The sequence below is a fragment of the Pholis gunnellus genome (assembly GCF_910591455.1).
Source record: "Pholis gunnellus genome assembly, chromosome: 5".
NCBI lineage: Eukaryota > Metazoa > Chordata > Actinopteri > Perciformes > Pholidae > Pholis > Pholis gunnellus.
In genome coordinates this window covers 12,436,918-12,458,391 of record NC_136531.1, presented here as the reverse complement: position 1 = coordinate 12,458,391, position 21,474 = coordinate 12,436,918, and positions in this window count along the sequence as shown.

Here is a 21,474-nt window from a genome sequence, read left to right as displayed (position 1 = left end):
CGAGCTGGAAGAGTATCTTTGGAGTTTGTGGGGATTCGGTATCTTGCTAATGGACATTTCAGAAGGGCCGGGGCTCATAGACACGGGACAGAAAAATCTCATGAACATGAGACTTCCAGTTGGACAGTTCATCAAACCACCACTTACTGTATTTCCCTCCATTGTTCCAGCAGCGCAGTCCACCTTTTTAAAGTTTCAGATTGCAACCACAATTGGCAGTCTTGCAAACAAATTGTTTACCAAATTCCTAAAGCCTCACAAGTGGACAATATAGCAATGTATTTGAAAGTAACAGAGTAGATGCTACCACCTAACCTGTGAGAAGTTGTTGAGGACCTAACATCCAACCCGTCCTGTATGATAGTTGAGAAAACCTTCATGATGTTCCTTTCTCTGTGAGCTACAATTACACTTGCACAGCCCAAACCAGCCCTGCTGAGAACAGACTTTTATACTTGAAACATCATCAATGTCATCATCATCTATAACAAGTTCAGCTGTTGGGTATGGTAGGTGGGCCTGTATGTGCTACACAAGCTATGAACAGGGTCTGGAAAAGGAAAAAGAAATTGTGAAGATACATATTTTTCCCTTATTATTTTCAGTATTAATGTATAGCCCACATAGTTTAAATGTCCACCAACGCCCATCCTTAACTCCTCTCTTGTGTCTCCTACTGATTCTGCAGTCTGACGCGTCTCTGTTCTTGTGACGTTTGCATTTCATCAGCTTGAAGTTTTTCTTTGTTCTGTCTTCAATAGTGCACTTGCTTGTTCCATTTGTCCACCTCTTTGTCTTACTCTTGACTTCCTGGTGTATTTTGCTGTCATTGTATTCATTGTAGTCTTTTTCTTCCTCCTCCTCCTTAAATATTAGATGTCTCCACTCACTCACTTTTCTTCTTTTAAACCTCCATTTTACTTTGATTTTAAAATGACATATAGTCCTCAATTTCCCTGTCATGTGTGTCCATGTTGTAAATAGAACAATGTAAACAAAAAACTAATGCTGAATAAAAATTACATATTTTGTTTGCAGAGATGATTGAATCTTTTTTTCCTCAGAAAGTTGCCATGTTACATTGGATTGTCTTCATTTTTGAGATATACATTTGAAGAAGTTGGATGAAACAGTGAATGGAGAGCTGAGAAAAAGGTGTATTGTCAAGTACTTCACTAAAGTATGTCTAATTATATTGTCCTTCTCCTAGTTGATAATTGGATGTTAAATGTTATCAGTGCCACTGAACAGCAATATTGAACAAACAAGTGCATACAGTCCATGTTTTTGAGACCTGTCAAGGACGGATGTTGATTACAGCAGGTGATGCTGTCAGTCTCAGTGTGATAGGGGATGTATAGGCTTTCTCTCGGGAATTGTTGCCGGGCAGCAAAGAGGTTTTGTAAGTATCGAATGGTAGAATCATCTAAAGTTGCCAACTGCACAGACGCATGCACACAAGCCGGGTGGATAGATAGGGTTATCTAATGCTGTATGCTCGTGCTGAGTGAGGCCGGGGTAACAAAACACCCAGCCTGGTACCCTGCCTCGCTCACTGGCCCTGTTAATTATTCACAGCGGCTGCAGGGGCCCGCCGGCCTAACACACACACACACACACACACAGTCAAAAGCATCTGCAGGTATGTTTAATTTACGTTCTTGAAGTTGTTTTCTCTTGTTGTCGCTGGTGGCCAAATCAGGCACTGTTCTGTTAACTGAGACAGGAAGGGGGGAAGAACTGGAGGGCGGGCCTCTGCTGATGAGGAATCCGATACCTCAGAAAGCACAGTGGGCATCAGTCATGACATCCTCCATTCATCCTCAGCCACCCCTCCCTCCTCAGATCTTGTAAGTGCCTATTATCTACCTTTCCTCTCCACCTCAACGGACAATCATCAGGAGCAATTAACCCCTTTGTGAGGGACTAAGTGGGCTTACTGTATGGAGTAAGAGTCGTCCCTCTTTGCACAAGATCTAAATGATGGATTTGCCAATAGTTTGACAACAGGGTGTGCTCTAATTTGTACACATACATCCACAGTCTTTATGTGAGAGTAGGGCTGAAAGGATATAGTGGGGATTGTACGTTTGCACCACGGATGTTGGACTGAGTTTGTGCGTGGTTGTGTGTGTTAGCGCGACACCTAAGGGTGTGTGCCAGTTTTGAAATTGTTGATTTAGCTTTAAATGAGCCATGGCCTTCCCTCAGTGTTTATTCATCTCTGTCACAGCACATATATACCAAGAGCTCTACCTATAATATTCCCAGAAGCATATTAGATTCATTTGAAACTTGTTTGAAAGGACTGAAAGACTTTCCCACAACTACATCAACCCAGAGCTGAACTGACCTCAACCATATATGTAATGGAAAAAGAGAAAAAGATCAGTTAGTTTAATGGAAGTTCAGTTAAGCTGATGAGATCATTGCACAGTGGAAAATAGTCTTATTTTCCTCTCAAGTGAGATTGACCTGCTGTATCTTTTGAATGTGCTTACACTTGAATTGTGTTACTGTGAAACCAAGTGAGAAACAGCCTTGTTCTCTGGAACAAAAATAGCCAAAATCCTAACATGTATTTTGGGATTTGGCTTGTTTTATTACAGCAGAGTGAGGTGCTGCAGTATATGTGCAGTATGTACTTTGCTCTTAAAGCTACACATATTTGCTTTTCTTCCAAAAGCACTGAGCTGCGTGTAGCCTTGTCACCCTCAAGATAAGGACCACAGGAACAAATATACAGTCTTTGTGCACGTAATGAGATGACTCATCGTCAACAGCCTGTGAAAGACTCTGCAAAAGGCTCTCACTCTTTATCTTTTATTGACTTTCTTTGCTCTTTTCGAAGTCCAGTGAAAGGTTTCTTGTTCTAAAGGGTAGGGATCAATACAACTGAGGGCAGCTCCTGCTTGGTGGTCAGTGTAACTAGTACCATGAGATGGGTGTATGTGAGTAAGTAAAAGAACCAAAATAAAGTGAGGAAGAAATTAATCTGCAGGTTACCTATATGTCCAGTAGAGGGTAGTGGTAATCCATAATCCACTTCTATGGCCACTTCATGCTTTTCTCCTTTTCTTTCTGTCTTTCTAGCCTTTTTTTTCTCTACCCTGTTGCCTCAACCAACAACTGATGGAATTGCTGACTGAAGTTTCAACTTTAAAAAGCTCTGAGTTCTGTTGCAAAGATCTTGCTATATCTAGTGTGTGTGTGTGTGTGTGTGTGTGTCTGTGTGTGTGTGTCTGTGTGTACCTTCCTGAAGTTTCCTATGTGGAGGCGGGCTGCCATCGTCATTCTGGCCCAGTCTATATCCAGCTGTAACTCTGATTAAATCCCCCTTAAAATCTCTTGTCCCAGCATGACAGATGTGCCCTGGTGGAAGCCTTGGTAGAATTCAACATGCTGTGTGTGTGTGTGTGTGTGTGTGTGTGTGTGTGTGTGTGTGTGTGTGTGTGTGTGAGTGAGTAAGATTTCAAATGAAGGTTAAATGATCCGTGTGGAAACAGGCTCCCTTCGGCAGCCTCAAAGTTAGATGAAGCCAAAAAGAGACAATTGGAGGTAATTAATAATTGTAAACAAGCAAATATAATTGGCCTGTGCTATATACGGGCGTGTGCATGCAATTACATGTGTATGTGTGTGTTTGCAAGCATTTGTACAATATGCGTGTGTGTGCATGTGTGTGTGTGTGTGTGTGTGTGTGCGCGTGTGTGTCAGGGTGTTTGGGATAGATGGAACCCTGTCACTGTGTCACCATGGAGATAAGAGAAGCCTGACAGCAAGGGAGAGAGAATGACAGCTTTTATATCAATCATACTGACTTATAACTGTATGTGTGTGTAAGTTAAGGGGTTAGGAAAGGGTATTAAGCTAGAATCAGAAAATAAATCAATGTCATATGGTTTGTATGTCAACAGCTGTTGTCAGTTTGGCCTCACTTCTCAAGGTAATCTCTAAACTCCAGTGACCACACACACAAACACACACACACACACACACACACACACACACACGATGCACTGACACACAAAGAGACAGATGCCAGTGTGTGTCACCCATCTCTAAGTGCCTGGACAACAGCCAGAAACAGCGAGTTGGCCAAATGTTGTCCTGGCACACAAATCTACATCTTTCAGCTTCTCTCTGATCCAATTCTCTCCGTCTAATTTATTTTCTGCTCCTCCCTGAATTCCTATCCCTCCTCTCAAATTCCCCCCCCCCCTACTCCTGCAATTCCTTCCGACTTCCTTTTCCATCCTCTCCTCTCTCTCCCAATATGCACTTTCGCTCCCTGCCTCTAAAAATTGTCCAAGCCAGGGCCTCAGTGAGTCTGTAAGCTGATGCAGCGTATCTGTGAGGAATTGGGAATTCAATTGGAGAAAATCAGGCTTTTGAGTTTTCAGCCAGATATTTAATTATGGGAGTGAATTATAGCTGTGTCGCTGCAGGGACACAGCAGAGAGGTAATGTGACTAAGTAAACAATAAATAAGCACTAAATAAACATAAAGTCAATGCCATGCTTCATTAGAAACACAACACCCACTGGTGCCCTTGCGAAACCTCCAATGCCTACTTACTTTAGCCAACAAAATCCAAATAGTTTCCTCTCTATGTATGTGTATGTGTGTGTTAATACCTATAAACATATCACTGATATTATCTGAGCCCTTTGCCCCGCAGCAGATCTCAGACAGTAGCCGAGAGAGAGAGGCCTGTGGTGAGATGGAAAGATAGAGAAGGAGGGGGTTTGAAAGATAGTATGATAGACATCTAACCTCCACTGTGGTTAGGTACTGACCTCATAGGCCTGCTGTCTGTGCTGATAAAGAAACAGTAAGAGACACACACACACACACCCTCTACCCTATCCCTTATTTTGAACTCTGTAAATGATTTGATCCTTATCAGATGATCATTCATTTCATTTCTCTCTTGACTCCTTGGCTCTGGGTTTTCTCTCTTTTCATATTTCTGTCTGTTCTCCCAAAAGCTAAGGAAATCTTGTCATGATCTGTTCTCAGAATCTATTGTTCACGCAGTCTTCTTTCAGTTTTCTTCACTCCACAGAAAATGTTTTCTTCAGTTATAAACTAAGTTCAAACAAGGTAAACTGGACATAAAAAACTAAAAAGCTTGCTAATGTCATTTCGCTGATCCACCCATTAAGAAACAAATCAATGATGGGTGGCGTCCTAAGAACACGGTGTATCTAAGAAGACAACAATGGACACCTATCTGCATTAAGGGATGTCTGATAACTTCCAGTCAGTGATAAGACAGTGATACTCACACTACATTTCATGAGCCATGCTCTTTGCTGCTTCCGTGTTCCTGAAGGCCTCACCTGATGTCAAGTAACAGTGTTACCGGACTTGTCAGATACCAGATATCCCTACCCTCAAACATAACTCATTTTAAAGCCTGGGTTTAAGCAGGGGATAACATGGTTATCTCGTCTCATACTGTATATCTGTTGGACCTACGTATTCACGAATGCACAAGCATGTGCAGACAGACACTCACACACACCACCACTGAGTCAGTCAGCGAGCTCTCCATCATTGCCAGTGGTGGCCCAGTGCTCTTTGGTTGGTTGCAGGTTGATGGATGAGTCTCCCTTGAGCAGCTCTGTTAAAGCGCCTCTCTATCAGGCTGCAGCCGCATGGGCCCTCACATTTGATTAGATCCCAATGGAAGCCAGTTGCTCCCTGTCATCACTCATACAGCATCAGGCCTGAGATGCAACGGAGACAGCCAATGGAGCGCAGAGCTTGACACGCTGAGGAAGCCATTCCGGTGCAAAGAGAGGATATTATGTGACTCATGTACAACTCTGTCTCACATGGGTGGCGCTGCACTTGGCTGGAGAGGAGAGATAGTGTGAGGGAGAGGGATGCTCATGAAGAGCAGAGTGTTATTTCCATTCTTCACGGGTTATATTCAGAACCGAAAGCCTCATCCAAGATTCTGTCAATCAAATTGCCCACCTATTCATTTAAATTACACCTGAATGAGAATGAGGACCGTTACAGCACTTCAAAACTCAACAGCCTTCTTTCGCTTTGTCCCTCTCTCTGCTTCTCTCTCTCTCTCTCTCTCTCTCTCTCTCCCCCCCGTCGGCTCTCATCTCCCTCCGTTGGTATTTACATGTCAATGACTTATGTGTTAGTGCCTTTCTCTTTTTTCTTGTCTCCTATTTACATGTCAGTGGCTTTCGCTGCTTGATGGTGCTGCATTAAAATGAAAGTAATTTGCTCTGTGACAGTCAGACCATTTTACCAGCTATTACTCTCATCCATTCTGGTCAGTGAATACTGATGACAATGAAACCAGGGAGCTGTGAAGACATTTTGCAAGCTCTCATGTTAGTGACGCTGCTATGGCTTACATGTGTTGGCAGCACTGACCCATTCACCTCTAAAAGAGTTATTGTAAATCATATGCAGCATCTTGGTCCTTTTTCGTTGTTCGTTGTTAAACCATGCAGTCATTTGAAATCTTTATGCCAGTTAATTGGCTCAGTTTAAAGCGTCTGCTGACATACAAGGAGAACAATTCTCTGACTTCTCATCTTGGTGCAGTTAGAATAGTAGTGTTGTTTATTGCTCCGAAGCTCCCCGGTCACTGCAGCCTTAAGTCAAGCCTGACATTCTTTATGAACTACACAACAATGTGAAAGCCATTACACTTCCAGTAAATTGCTTTGAAAACTTGATAGCTACACAAAAAAAGCAATTTCGGCATGAAATCATGGTACTTCCCAGCGAGCCCTGAAGATAAGTCTGAACTGATGATGCGGTTTAAAAATAAAGACTAATTTCCTTTTAATCAGCAGCATAGACTGCGCCGCCCAGAGTGTTAAATCACTGTTGCAGAAGTGATTTGAGGATGGGGCCTGATATATAGTGATGAGAGGGTGCTGGCATGCTCAGGGTCAGCAGCTCCACATGTGTGGACGGACAGACACACACACACACACACACATGCACACCAATTCTCTGCTGTGTTGTTTTTAAGAGTTCCGTTGGCCATTAATGATTTAGTCTTACAGGCAGGACAGAAATACGACTGCTTATGACTGAAATATTGATGGAGTTGTATGAATTATTAATAGGGCTGATTTCTGGAATAAAGATGCAGTTGACCTAATGTAGTCAGAGGTGAGGTTCAGTGGTCCCACTGTTTTGTTCTATGAATGATGCTGGCGTCCTTGGTTTCACAGGGATGCATTTTCTTTTTTGTGTGTGTGTGTGCGTCTGACTTATTTTGTGTGCAGGTAGGAGTGTGTGTAGCTGTGGCTTTGTGAGTGTGGGACAAATATTCATCTGTTCCTTGAGACATGCATGTATGAATGAGAGCGAGATGTACTGAGGCCACCCCCCCCCCCCCCCCCCCCCGTGATGTGTTTATTCTTTAAACAACTACATTGCAAGGCAGATCGTTAAATAGTCAGCTGACAAAATAGAAGCCTGGCTGCTAAGCACAACGCTCTTTTGCCAAAAAAACCTGCACAATTTTAAATCTGTTTGTGTTCGTGCTGTCTCCGATGAATTTAATTTGGCACTGAAGAGCGGGTAGTTAGTACAAATCTTAGTATGTTGTTGGATCTGTCAAACAGACCGTTGGAATGGACACATGGCACGTAAACAGTCAAAACACTGCTTGTTTTGATGGATGTAAAGGATTGATTTATTTTTGTTTATATTGGGTATAATTATCTGTTCTCTCCATATGTTCAGATAAATCTCTCTTCTGATCTCCTTGTCTCCTTCCCTTGTGCCCTTAAAGATTCATAAATTCTCATGTTGTCTTTCAACAGTTTGAATAATCACAGTCTCCTCTCGTCTCCTCGTTTTGTGGCAGTTAGTAAACCATCACATTGTGTTTCACTGCTAGCTGAGTTCTCAGGCTCGCGAGTGTCCTCTCTCAACTCCATCACTCGTCCTCATTCCGCTCTCGCAAATTAGTGGGGCATTGGATTGATTTTTCACCCTTTCGTTTTATCTTAACATGAGCCTCTGCAGAGCGATTCACGATGTAGTTTTTTTTTTTTTCTGGAGCTGTGATAGATAGATATGAAGTTCCGGAGATGAGTTTGACTTGAAGCTAGAGGCAAAGGAGACAGTAATACATACTAATGACTCGCAAAAATGAGGCCCTAGAGGTGCACAAAGAGTTTGGGTGACAGGAAAAATTGTCCAGTGCAGGAATGTTTCAAGGAAGGACAAAGAACAAAAGGAGATTATTCTTAAGTGTGTGGGCCTTAGCTAAGTTTGCTGGCTTGGGCTACTTTGTCCTTCACGGGGGTCAAGAGGACAGGGGTGCAGGGGGGGGGGGGGGGGTGAACAGATAGTATCTCTCTCCTCAAGGGATGGAGGGAGGCTGAGGGGATAGAGAGGTAAGCACGGTGAGGAAATAGAAAAGATGGAGATAGGACTGAGTGGTGGAGAGAGACTGCAGAGTGGGGGATGGAGGAGGAGAGAATAGGGGAGAGATGTTTCGTCCTCTGATAGGTTAGGGGAAAATATTTTGGATGAGATAGTGAAGAAGACTTCTTTTTTTTTCCCCAGCAGCTCTGATTAGCTTTGTTTACATTCAAATATCCCTCCGATCCCAACACCCTCTTGCAAAGCTCAGTGTTTCAGTTGCATTGTGGGCCACAGGGTGAATACCTGGGTTTAGATGCCAGGTATAGATGAAACAGATTTAAGGCTGTAAAGAGATTATCCGTAATCTATCACTGAAAGTAGAGGGCTTTGAGAAACATCATGCACAAGCACAATGGAAGTCTGTAGAATTTGGATGGAGCATGGTTGGAAAGTGTGTCTTTAAATGATGAAGTTGAGTCCCCAAGGCACCAGCTAATGGTTTCCATAGATTTATTGGCAGCACCGGGGGTACTTTGTTTTATACTCACCAGACAAGTCGCAATATGTCACCGACTCAACCAGCCTACAGACATCAGGCACCAGATCGGTCTGAATGGCTGTCAGGGTGAACGGTGTGTTCAGTAGAGCAATGAAAATGAGAACGAGAGGGCAGTAGGAAACCAAGAAGTGTTAGCTAATATGAGTCGCAGAAAGGCACTACTGGTTCAGTGAAACAACAACTGGTGTTTTGTGGTGTTTTGTGGTCGATTCCACCCATGGATATTGGATATGCCTCGCTATGACCACCTGTGAAATCCCAGCACAGCGCATTTGAAGCCTTTAGGCAAAGTACTTGTCTCTCCAACAATAGTGTTTTCATAACCAGCCAACTGGGAGGAGATCTAAAGAGAGAGGCAGGAGCACTAATCAATAGGAGAGGGCGGACCGGTGTCAAACGGCAAAATAAACAAACAAGCCATTATCCTGACACACACACACACACACACACACACACACACACACACACACACACACACACACACACACACACCAGGGTATAAATGCAAAGACAGAGATGCACAAAGGCTCACTCTTGGTAAATGCACTATAATAATAACAAAGCGTGTTAATTTGCATGATTGTATGCAACTAGTAGAACGGAAACCGACTAATTCCTATTCACACTGACCGCCTCCGCTGTGTGTCTGTGTGTGAACCATTCACGTGCAAAAAGGCTAACTACGTATGAGAGCTTTGCACATTTATGATAAATGTGGGTGTACGTTTTTTTGTTTTTCTTGGGCAGGAATGAGAAGGTGAAAATAAAATAGAAGTGGGAGCAGAGGAGAGACTGTGGCTGCTGTAAACACTGATATTACTGTATTGATCAAACCCTCACATCTGGTGGCAGTTAAAGGGCCCACGAGCATGACTCCGTGTGTGAGCATGTTAAAGTGTTCTGTGCATCATCTGCTGTGTATGCATGTGTGCATTTGTCTATGTGTGTGCGTGCTTTATCCCCCTCTGTCAACAACGTGTGTGTGTGTGTGTGTGTGTGTGTGTGTGTGTGTGTGTGTGTGTGTTGAAGTTTGTTCTGGGTAGCGCTGGTGACAGAGCAAGGGAGAAGGAGAAGTGCTATTGATTTTTAGCCCAGCCATGCTGGAGAAAGATCTGTTTGGGTGGAACTGTGATTACCTCCCTTTCTCACCTCTCTCTCTCTCTCTCTCTCTCTCTCTCTCCCCCTTACCCTTTCACTTAGCATACATGCAGTATCTATCTATCCATCCAACATCTCCCCGTCTCAATCGTTAGGCCTAAACAAAGCGTGATGTGCTCTCGCTGTCGTCTGTTTCTGGATACCAGCACGCCTGGGAGAGAATATGTTTGACATTTTTTGCAGCTTAGAAATGGTGTGTTTATATTCTAAGTATACCACACTTGCCACATTGGGATTTCACAGGCATCCACGTGTGTGTTTGTGTCTCTGTGTGTACACTTTCTAAAACAATGGCAATGCTATCTGAGGTTTTGAAAGATTTAGGAGTGAAGCTGTTGCCTGGTTACAGGACTCTGTTTGTTTGGTTGCTGTTCGCATGCATTACACTTGCAGACACACATATAACCACACCGACATGTATGTAAACACTTATACTGAACATGGACATGGCAAACATTTTCAGAAGACATGAACATAAAACGTGCCCCATATACTTTGCCAAACTCAATCCTGACTGCTAAGTACGAATGGACTGACTGGCGCTTTCTGACCCCAGATCAGTGTGCATCTGTCTGTCTGCACATCTGTCTGTGTCTCTGCTCACCAGCTTGTCAGTCCTCCTCTCAGCCTGTTAGAATGGAACAGGCTGCAACACAAAGGCAATCTGTGTTTCTCAGTGTGCGTAGTGAGATAAACAGATAAATGATTAGTTGCAATAGAGTAGAGGGAGTCTTAGTTTCATCATTATGAGGGAGAGAGGGATCAGGATTAAAAGAGCCGCATTGTGTCTCACAGATTATTCGGTCTCTGTGTGTGTGTGTGTGTGTGTGTGTGCATGCGTGCGTGCGTGCGTGCGTGTGTGTGTGTGCCTGCATGTGTGGTTGGCTGGTTTTCTCATTACAGGATTAAAGAGCATCTGGTTCAATGGTCCTACTCAACCCTGCCATTCAAAGTCATGGGGGAAATAATACACAGTTGTCTCATAGAAGTGAACTGCTTGTGCTTCTCAATTTGTGTCCATGTGTGTGTGTGTGCCACATACATGATTGTGCATGCATGTCAACTGGGAGAACAGATATGGATTGAATGAAACTGGACACAGGCAGAAATGAAATTGCTGTCTAGAGCCTGTGTCACAGAGAGTGGAAAAGCTTGTATTGTGGGCTCTCTGTGTGAAAAACTCTTGACTCAAATCTATTTCTGGTTATATAATGAAAGGTGGACTGCGAATTGCTTAGCGGGATCTGTTGGTGAGTACAAAGCCAAGAAAGTGATGCGAGAGAGAGGTGGAGGTAGACAGAGAGAACAGGAGATAATAGATAGATAGACAAATATACGGAGATGGATAGACGGATAGATAGATAGATGGATAAATAGATGGATAAATAAATGGATGTAGTCACCTTTGTCTCTCATTTCACACTTCCTGCTCTTTGTTTTTCCCGCCTGTGTGATTGTCTGCCCCGCCCTGATTGTCGTCACCTGTCCCTCATTAGCCCCGCTGTCACCTGTCCCTCGTTATCACTCTCCTTTCATTGCGTATTTAGTTTGAGTGCTTTGCAACCTTGCTGCAAAGTAAATAGTTATTATTTTGACCTGCTTTGTGTTTTTTTTAAGTTTTGCTTTTGAGGCCATTTTCTGTTTTTACCTGTTTATTATATAGATAGATAGATAGATAGATAGATAGATAGATAGATAGATAGATAGATAGATAGATAGATAGATAGATAGATAGACTAAAGCTTCACCAGTAAGGAAAATGAAAGCACTGATGCTGCTATAGAATTTCTGTCTAATTAGTCAGTTGTGGGATGTGGCTACACAGTGCATTATATTAAGTGTCCAAGTGTTTGAAGGTGTGAGCTCATTTATCTGACAGACTGAGGATATGCCCTTAATAAGCAATCTGTATTTTCCTTTTGCTATTGCTACAGTCTGCCTATGACACAGATATCTGATATTTGCTTACACCAAAAGCTTCATTAAGGGTGTTTGGTTTCCAGAGATGCACTCACATCTCAAAAGAAATGTTCTGTTGAATTAATCCAGTGAATTGCAATGTTCTATTTGTTTGTCAATGCCTGAAAGCTGCTCGACATCCTGGATCCATTTCATACATGTTTACATTCTATGTTTAATGTTTGTTATTTGGATTGTCAATCCAATATCTTTACACATCTATCAGGCTATTCTCATAAAGTGTTGTAGACAGCCCACAAAATCAATTTGTATGTAAACCAAGTAATCACGACCCAATAAGTTTAAAGATCACAAAACCTCACACGGGGCAGGTGGGAGTGATGTTGAGGTGGATGTATAAAAAAAAAGAAGAAAAACTGTCTTTTGAGCCCCATGCGAGACAAGAAGTCAATGTTGATTTAGTTGTTACATAACTTAATAATTTGTTTTTAAGTAACGCCACCTCCATAGTTATCTTAAGCCAAACCAACATCTTTTCCTAAACATATCCAAGTAGTTTTGTTGCCTAAACCTAACTAAGTTGTTTCCTGTAAAGACGGGGGTTTATTTTGAGGTCTGTTTGCAGGTAACAAGGGGAAATTGACGAGTGTTGCTGGAATTTTGTAGAAAAAATGAGTAACTTTTTCCTAAGATATCATACATACCATTATGAGATACGTTGCATATATATTCCATCCAGGGAGAGGGATCCTCAGTTGCTCTCGTTTCCTCCCTTTTCCCCCCACTTTTTCTTATGCGAAACGAGGGTCTGAGGAAGGAGGGTGTAGTGTTCTGCAGAGGTTGTAAAGCCCCTTGAGGCACATTTTTGATATTGGGCAATACAAATAAAATTGACTGCTGATTGACAGTTGGTAGAGGTAATTCTGCAAGAAACATAGCAATGCGCCAACCAAGGCAAGGCAGAAGACCACAATAAAGTAAACATGCAACCAATTTGGGGATATTAAGTCAAGATTTAAAAATAATATGGTTTGTAAACATTGTATGAAGTAAATGCACTCAGCATGTTTGTTACACACAATTTGTTTTGTTGATATAAATGTGTTTGTTTACAAGAAAAGTCGATACGGCACCTTCATTGAATGTACATCCATAACAATAACAAGAAAAGGAGACAGCTTTTAAATAAACATTTTAAATTAGTCTTTAGGTCAATTAGCATTTAACCTGTCACACAAACCCCCCCCCAACCTCCCCACACACACACACATTCCAATTTAATTTGAGCCGTCCAAATTCTAAGTGTAAAATATATGCCTGATATCGAGCCCTCACAAAGTAAAAGAAAATCCTCACAAAGTAATGAAAACATGTCTATACCACTTCACATGTTGGTAAAACTCCCATGGTTAAATGCTTTGCTTTTAATAGATGTGTTAATTAGAATGATGTGAACATCTTTCAGTATTTACTGATCACTGCGCGTTCATTATAGAGGATATAGGGAATGAATGACACACAGCCCACATTTTACAATAACGAAGCAGAAGATTTAGATTGTAGTCTTAAAATGGTCAGCTCTAAGCAGTTTGTTCAAATTGTGCTATTTAATCACATAAACATTTATGGTACAATACAACTTTTGTTGTGAGCAGTTTGATGATGTATTTGAATACATTTAATATAATTTTGGAGGAACTCCTCCTAAGCATTCACAAGCAGTGTATAGTGAATAATTGATAACATAATATAACGTAGCTGCAATTATATCTACAATTTGTTATCAGATACGAATGTTTCATGAAAGACATTAGAAAACACTTAAAATGTATGTAACAAATAAAATAATTAATAATTATATACATGTTATTTAGTGAAACAGAATTACATTATTAAAGAAATGAATGAATGAACATCTGGGATGCCATTAACAGTGTTTTTACAATTTACTCACTTTGCTTTTAACTCAACCGAAACATTAAACGGGCAAAAAATAGAATAAGTGCATACCTTAATTGTATAGATTGTGTTTTCATTTATGATTACACAATCATAATACATCATTGTGATTGTGTTGTGGATGGTGGTGCTGGGCTAATAAGAGTTTGTCAGTATTTATGTTGTGTATGTGTGTGTTTATTGCCTGTGCCCCTATTAATCAGAACCTATCACTTGTGCCTAATGGAGATAGATTATCAAGCAGAGAGACGTGACTGTCCCTCGAGAATGCCTTGTCTGTGCGTGTGTGCATTTGTGTGTGTGTCTGTTACAGTAAATACTCCAATAACTGCATGATTTTCTGCTTGACTACTGGAGCCACCATCGTTCGTGTCACCTGCCCCCGATAAGGAGGGTGAGGGTGTGTTTCTGGATACACAGAGGTTAAGCACACTCATTTATTACACTCTCTCTCTCTCTGTGTCTGTGTGTGCAAGTGTGTATGTTGTTTCAGTATAATTAACTAAGACTATGCTTGTTGGTGTACTCCAAATTTATTTCCCAAACAAACAAGACTTTAACAGCACCTGTACAGGCTTCTTCTACACAGCCGGAGGTAGAAAAGAGTTTCCTACCAGCTGCAGCAGAAGGCTTTAATCCCTCAGAGATACCTATATTATCCTCGCCGCTCAAGGTAAAATATGAGCTGCTAATATTTCTCCCTTGCTTCCTTGAAACATGTCCTTGCATGGCTCCCCGGGATACGCCCTGGCCTCTTTCTATCTTGGAAACGTTTCAGGTGTTTTCAACCGAGCGAAATTACCACATCAAAGGCTACAAACTGTAGATCACATTAATTCGGAAGGAACAATATTAGTGAATGGTTAAGTGACAATAATAGACTGACACAGACTCCAAGTGATCCTTGCCACGCATAATCCCATACTGACACGCTCTCACAAGGAAACCCACACTTGTGTAAACCCATTTTACTTTCCTAAAGTATCACTCAAAATGGATGAGAGCTCTCATTTCATGGAGTATTGGCACAGACTTGATACTGTATGAATGTCTCTCTAACATGGAGACACACACACACACATGCATCAACCCACATATAAATATTCCTCGGTCTGTCAGAGATTATTGGGGCTACAGAGTGATTTGAAACACTTCTATTTCATGCTTTTCAGAGGTCAGAACAGCTGCATGAGTTATGATAAAATATTACAGACAAAAGAAAGAGAGAGATCATGTCAAATGCAATTTATGAAGTATAAATAATGTTAAAACCAGAGCAAGAAATTAGCATTTTTGTAATTATTGTTTCTATAATAATGATAGTACTAAACTTTGTTTGTAGCACTTTGTAGTTTCCTAAGTGCCTAACAAACAGAAAGACTGAAAATACACAATGCAAGTACAAATCAGAATAAGCTCCATACAGTAAAGATATAGAAACATAGATAAAAGACAATGATTAAAAACCTTAGGTATAAATAAATGGATGAAAGTGTAATTCAACGTTCTATATAAAAAAAAAATCAGTTTTTAAAAGAGGTCACTGAGGAAGTTTGGTTGATTCCCAATGAAAGGTTATTACGTACTTGTGGAGTATGAGCGGGGGTGTAAGGAGTGAGATGGTCGATAATGGTCCATGCATGAAGTATCATTTATTTGCCATTGTTCACGTTGTATAATAAACAATGTCAGATTAGTGGTATTGCCTAATTTCATTGGTCTAATCACTCATGCAAATGTTTTCGGATATGTGTGAGTTCGTTCTTCAATAACCGATGCTGCTTGAACGTGGTTAACGCTTGTCCGGTGTTATTATCGCATTGAATGAACACCTGGGTAGCAATTCTACACAACCAAAACGTCGGCTTAGTACATTATCCAACTTTTATAATGCAAATTGAGTCAAGGAAGTCGAGAGCCTTTTTCAACTTGTTTGCTCCAGCGATCATTTTCAGGAAAGTTAAATTAAATAAATAAATAAATAGCCTAGATAAACATAATATATAATTGTTATCAAGTCATATTTCTGCCACTTTCCCACAACTGATCCTGAATAAATTCGCCAATGGGAGAACACTGAATTATCTGTATGTAATGATTTATGAAATTGTCATTTTATTTATTTAATACATTTAAACTCCTGGCTCCAAACTCTGCTCGTCATACACACCTGTCTTCAATCAGCTAATCAGCCCTCTGAGTATGCACCCTGCTTCTCATCAAAATCACCATCGGATTCAACAAGTTTGTCCTTACCGCCTCAGTGTATCAGATTCTAAATCTAAATTGACAGGCGAGAACCAGCTATTGGCAACCAGTATACGGTCATGTCAGGTGGAAGGCAGAAAAGGCACACACTTCTGAAGTGCTTTCACAGGAGTGACAATGATATAAAAGAGGCTTGGCCTGCAAAGCTGTGAATGTTGTTGCCTAGTTTCTGACTTGCGTGATCCAAACATTTCCAATAATTCCAGAGAATTGTAGAGTCCAAAGGTCAAAATGTATTGAAAAAAGATGGATGTAATCATTACCAAAATTCACAACATATTTTTATCTTGGGAGATATTCTGCTTCAATCTATATTCGTTGGCATTTAACCCAAACATTTGCCGGCCCGTTTGCCGGCACGCACAATAACAATTAACTATCGTATTTTTTTTGGTGTGATGCCTTTATAGAATACGACGACAAACCGTCAAAGCTTCATTCAAAAACCTCAATATAAACTTTGAAAATATATATTATATTTTAAATATGACAATAATTAATGAGGATAACAGGGTTTTAAGTTTTCAAGCTTCAAGAGTTGTGAATAACTTCACCCATTGGTAACATATAAATACAGAACAGTAAAAGGCCAAGAATAGAACCTTGAGGAATGCCGCAGGTGTTATTTGCATAGCGAGAGCAGTCTCAGTCATGTCTACCCAGCTTTCAGGTCTATCAATTGAAATGCCATGATCAACTGTATCAAACGCAGAGGTCTAGCAAAACCAACACAGCACAACAGCCAGCGTCTGAATTCATCCTAATGTAATTTAAAACTTAATTTATTTCATTTTATTTTGTCTGTTTTAATCTTGCTCTGTGAAGCACTTTGGACTGCATGATTGTATGAAAGGTGCTACATCAATGAAGTTGAGTTGAAATGAGTCCCAAATAGCAACTTGGGGGTTTACAGTGTTGTTAAACTCTTTTAAAAGCTCTTTTATGGCGTTAAAATTGCACCTTTATTTGGAAGCTTCCAATTTCCATTCAGTATGTCTACACGCCTTTCTAATACTCCGGACACAGTCATTAGCCCACAGTGGTACAGTGGTAGCTTCATGCAAAGCAGAAAAGACTTTACCCCAAATCTAGTGGATCAAACTGCTGAGAGGCCTGAGAGTCTTTACAGAAATTGTCAATGATCTGTGAAGTGATGGGTTGAAAGTGTTGAGGGCCTCTCAGGTTAGAGACCGTAGGCACGAGAGGAACATTGAAAAGGACATCAGTATGGTCAGAAACCTGCATGTTGAGAGTCTGGAGATTTACCGGATTAAAGCCATAAGTAATAATTATATTGAGAGTATGGCCATGTTGATGGGTAGGACCAGAAACATGTTGTGTTTTGGTCAAAAGTAGTCGAGGAACACAGGAAGTGGGGACGTTGCCTCAATGAGACTCGGTCTCTAAGTTGATTAGGTCAAATGGAACCCTCGTGTGCCTACAAATCGTAGAGCAGTCCGGTCTTTGGAAAGACGTGCTGTATAATATGCCAGAATACTTTACATCTGTGAAGAGAAATCAGTAACCCAATCTTCATTCTGAAGATTGCTAAGTGCAAATTTCACATGTAAATGAATGGCATAAGGGGAAATAGAAGGGGAAGCTATACTAGCGGGTCCGTGGCTGTTATATGCAGTAATTAAATTAGTCGAGTCCCAAAACAAGTAACTATTGGTAATGGAAGCCACATTGTAATCGCTGCAAGCCGACGATAGGTGTAATAGATGGCGTGGGAGGCTTGGCAGGAGTGCGATGCAGCGCAGAATGCAGAGGAGTAACCCACACCCAAAGGTTCCTTCTCTGGAGCTGGAGAGAGAGAGTTGTCCATAGATAAGGGAGATCGGAGGGAGATCGGAGGCCTCCGGAGGAAGGTCCTGTTTGTCCATTGCATTAAATCTCTTTGCCAGCTGGATGTCCTGGGATGACAATATGGAACAGGGACTCTTCTTGGTTTGCTCGTACAACCGGTGGTCCAGCGCTCCATTTGCTGTGGTGTAGAGCGAACTTGAGCCTTTGGTCGAGCACCAGCTTTGCTCCAAGTTATCTCCAGCCAGGGAAGGAGCTGGTTCTGTAGAGTTGAGTTCCCCTCCAGCCGCCATAGCATTAGCAGGGCCAATGCTAACAAGGGATTTAGCTTAAATAATCCAATAAAGGATGGATATTGTTTGGTCCAGTTCAGAGATTTTTTCTGGCTAAAACAGAGACAGCTCGGCCACCCAGGCCGAGCGTTTTCTTACGGCGTAATATTTTGTTTTTCAGTGAAATGGCGGTGAGGCATGTGGCCTGCATTTTCAGTCTAATTTTGACAACGCTTTGATTGCTGCACGGGGAAAAGAAAAATGTAATGAAATTTTCTCCAATGTTATTTGGACCGCAGTTGCCATTTGAAGGTCAGGTGAAACAACAACCAAGTTTTTCGTCTCTAAGGTAACAAAATACTTGAAGCACCCAAATAACAGCCTCCTTGCTTATTGTTCCATCTTTTTCTTTCTTCTATTGATTGTCAGCTGTCTTCTGGGTAGTCAGACTTGCTGATGACCTTTAAATTCTGTGTGTGTGCATGCGTGTCAGTCTCTGTCCAGCCGCAGCATGTGCTCTCTTTGTGTTCTGTCATGTTATCATATTTTCTCCTGTTCTTCTCATCGATTACCTGTCATCAGGCTGAAAGGTGGACTTTTGTTTCACCAAGTTAGCAAATAGTATGTGCTCTCCCCTCTTATTTTCTGTCTCTATTTTACTTGTCTCTTCTATTTCTAAAATACAAGATTCCTCTGTCATGCCAATCTTTACCTGCTTATCTGTCTCGACTTCAACACTTTCTTTGTGTGAATATTACGTGGCTGTGGTTTGTCTATACCCCTCTTCATCTGCGAGGTTGTTAGACGAGATTTCGTAACTTATTAAATACATCCGTATATCTGTTTCTTTTTCAGTGTCATATCCTCATGTCCTGGAAAGTGCAATCAAAACGGACCTGTCATAACACATCTGTTATGCATGGCTTCCTTTGTTTGTCTTTGCATGTCTGTTTGTGCATGCAGGTGTGTACATATGTGTGCACCCTATGTGTGTGTTTGTAATGTGGCTGGTACGCATGGCTGAGTGCGGGCCGGTTCTCTTGCTGGGATGCTAAACGGCAGAGGAAGAGAAGGTTAAGTAGGAAGGTGAACAGAGTAGAGAGGGGAAGATATCCATCACAGAAACCAATACATTTCTGTGGACACCGTGGCTATTTATTTTTATTTCTATGGAAAAGAAGACACTTTCTGCAGGTAAGCTGGCAGCCTGCCTGGGGCCAACTTGACACATCCTCTGCAGACACTTGGAGGAGAACAGAGAGCCCTGGAGTAAACAAACTGACTGGGCAAATCAGCTTGAAAAGTTGCTTGCTTGGTTCTCGAGGCACGTTTATTTATTCCTTCAAACAAGAGGTCATTCTGTCAGAGCTATATATAGGTAAACAAATTTACTTTGTTTCAATAAAACCATTGGAAAGATATTTTCTTAACCTTTAAGGCCAAAACATAATGGTAAGAGTATCAGTGGGTTTTGGTCTGTTTCTCCTACTGTTGAAACCAGTTATCCAATGAGACCGAGTATCGCTGGACAACGGCCAACAAGTGTGACCTATTCAGAACTACATTGCCGGCGTGTGCATCAAAGAGAAACGAAATCAAGAAAATGTGTTAGCACGTAATCCATTCTATATTTGCTAACACTTTTGTCAAACAAGCGTGCCATAATCAACAGATCTATCAGAACACAGGCCCGTCTGATCACAGCAGCCAACAGGTGTGGTTCACTGGTTTGCCTGAAGGGTCGATGAGTCTGAGAGTGAGATGAACTGCCTGCACACTGCTTCATTAAAGCAGCAGCAGCAGAATTTAAAAATACATCTACTCTTTAGCCTTAGCTTGTCAGTTATCTTTTAGTGTGGTTTTCTAGTTTTCCAAGGTGACGTATAAAAATAGCTTGTTCAACCAACCCTTCAAAACCCACATATATACAATTCATGATAAGAATATCAGAGATTAACTATCGATTCATTGACTAATAGATTTCCAAATTGTCCAATGTTCTGCTTTTCAAATCCCCTTTCCTTAACATGCTACCTTTTCTCAATCCACGGAAAAAACACATTATTCTCTCTCCTACAGTCAAGCAACTTTTCTGGACTCTATCCCTCTTCACCTCCCTCCCTCATGCTCTGTCACTACCCATCTTCTGTTTTTTTTAATACCTTTCTCTCTGCTTCTGCTCTCCTCTTCCCTTCCTCCCGTCTCCTCCGTCTCTAACACCTCTTGTCATTATGGCTAACTCCTGCTATGACAAGCCACAGCTTGATCTATTTCTATCTCCTCTCTGACAAGTGTTACATATACACCAACTGTTCATCAGTGTGTGTGTGTGTGTGCTTTTATTTGGGGGGGGGGACAATGGTGGCTAACGAATGCATATTAAATAGCTATGGAGACAACTGACATCACAAGTACCTTTTTTGAAATTAAACTGTACTTATTAGTGTAACCGACTTATTTACTTTGGTCGAGTTGTTGAGGTCATGTTTAGCCATGACTGCGGGTGACTGTAGCTCGGTCGTAGAGCAGGATTGTCCTTCAATCAGAGGATCGGGGGTTCGATCCCCGGCTCCGCTAGTTCGCTATGTCGTTGTGTCCTTGGGCAAGACACTTAACCCCAAATTGCTCTCGTAGCTGTGCCTAGGGTGGTTGAATGGGTATGGATGTTAGCTATTTCATCAGTGTATGAATAGTTCTGAATGAACATGTAGTGTTAAAGCGCTTTGACAGGAAGACTAGAAAAGCTCTTTAATGTGTTCTGACTTGTTCCCTGAAGTGGCCCATGACAACATAATATTTTTAAGGGAAAACTGCACTTCATGTGGAGGTCCTAGCTTTTACATCCGAGCTGTTGGAAGCATGTGTTGCCTATATACATTTTTTAGCCCAAATCCAACAAAAAGCCTTGATGAGTTTGCCTTGAACCTGCAAATTTTGTTTAAACAATGTAGCTGTTGTCCATCTAGACAACAATTTGTGTTAAAATGTGTTATAGCAAAAGAGCAATCATCTTGATTCTAAAGTCAAAGATACAATATCCTAAACTGTTCTTACATTCAGTAGATCTACTTATTTAAAGCTGCTGTAATCAATATTTTTATATTAACAATGTATCAAGTATGTAGATTATAATGTGGAAGGTGAAGCCTGTAGTGGAGTTG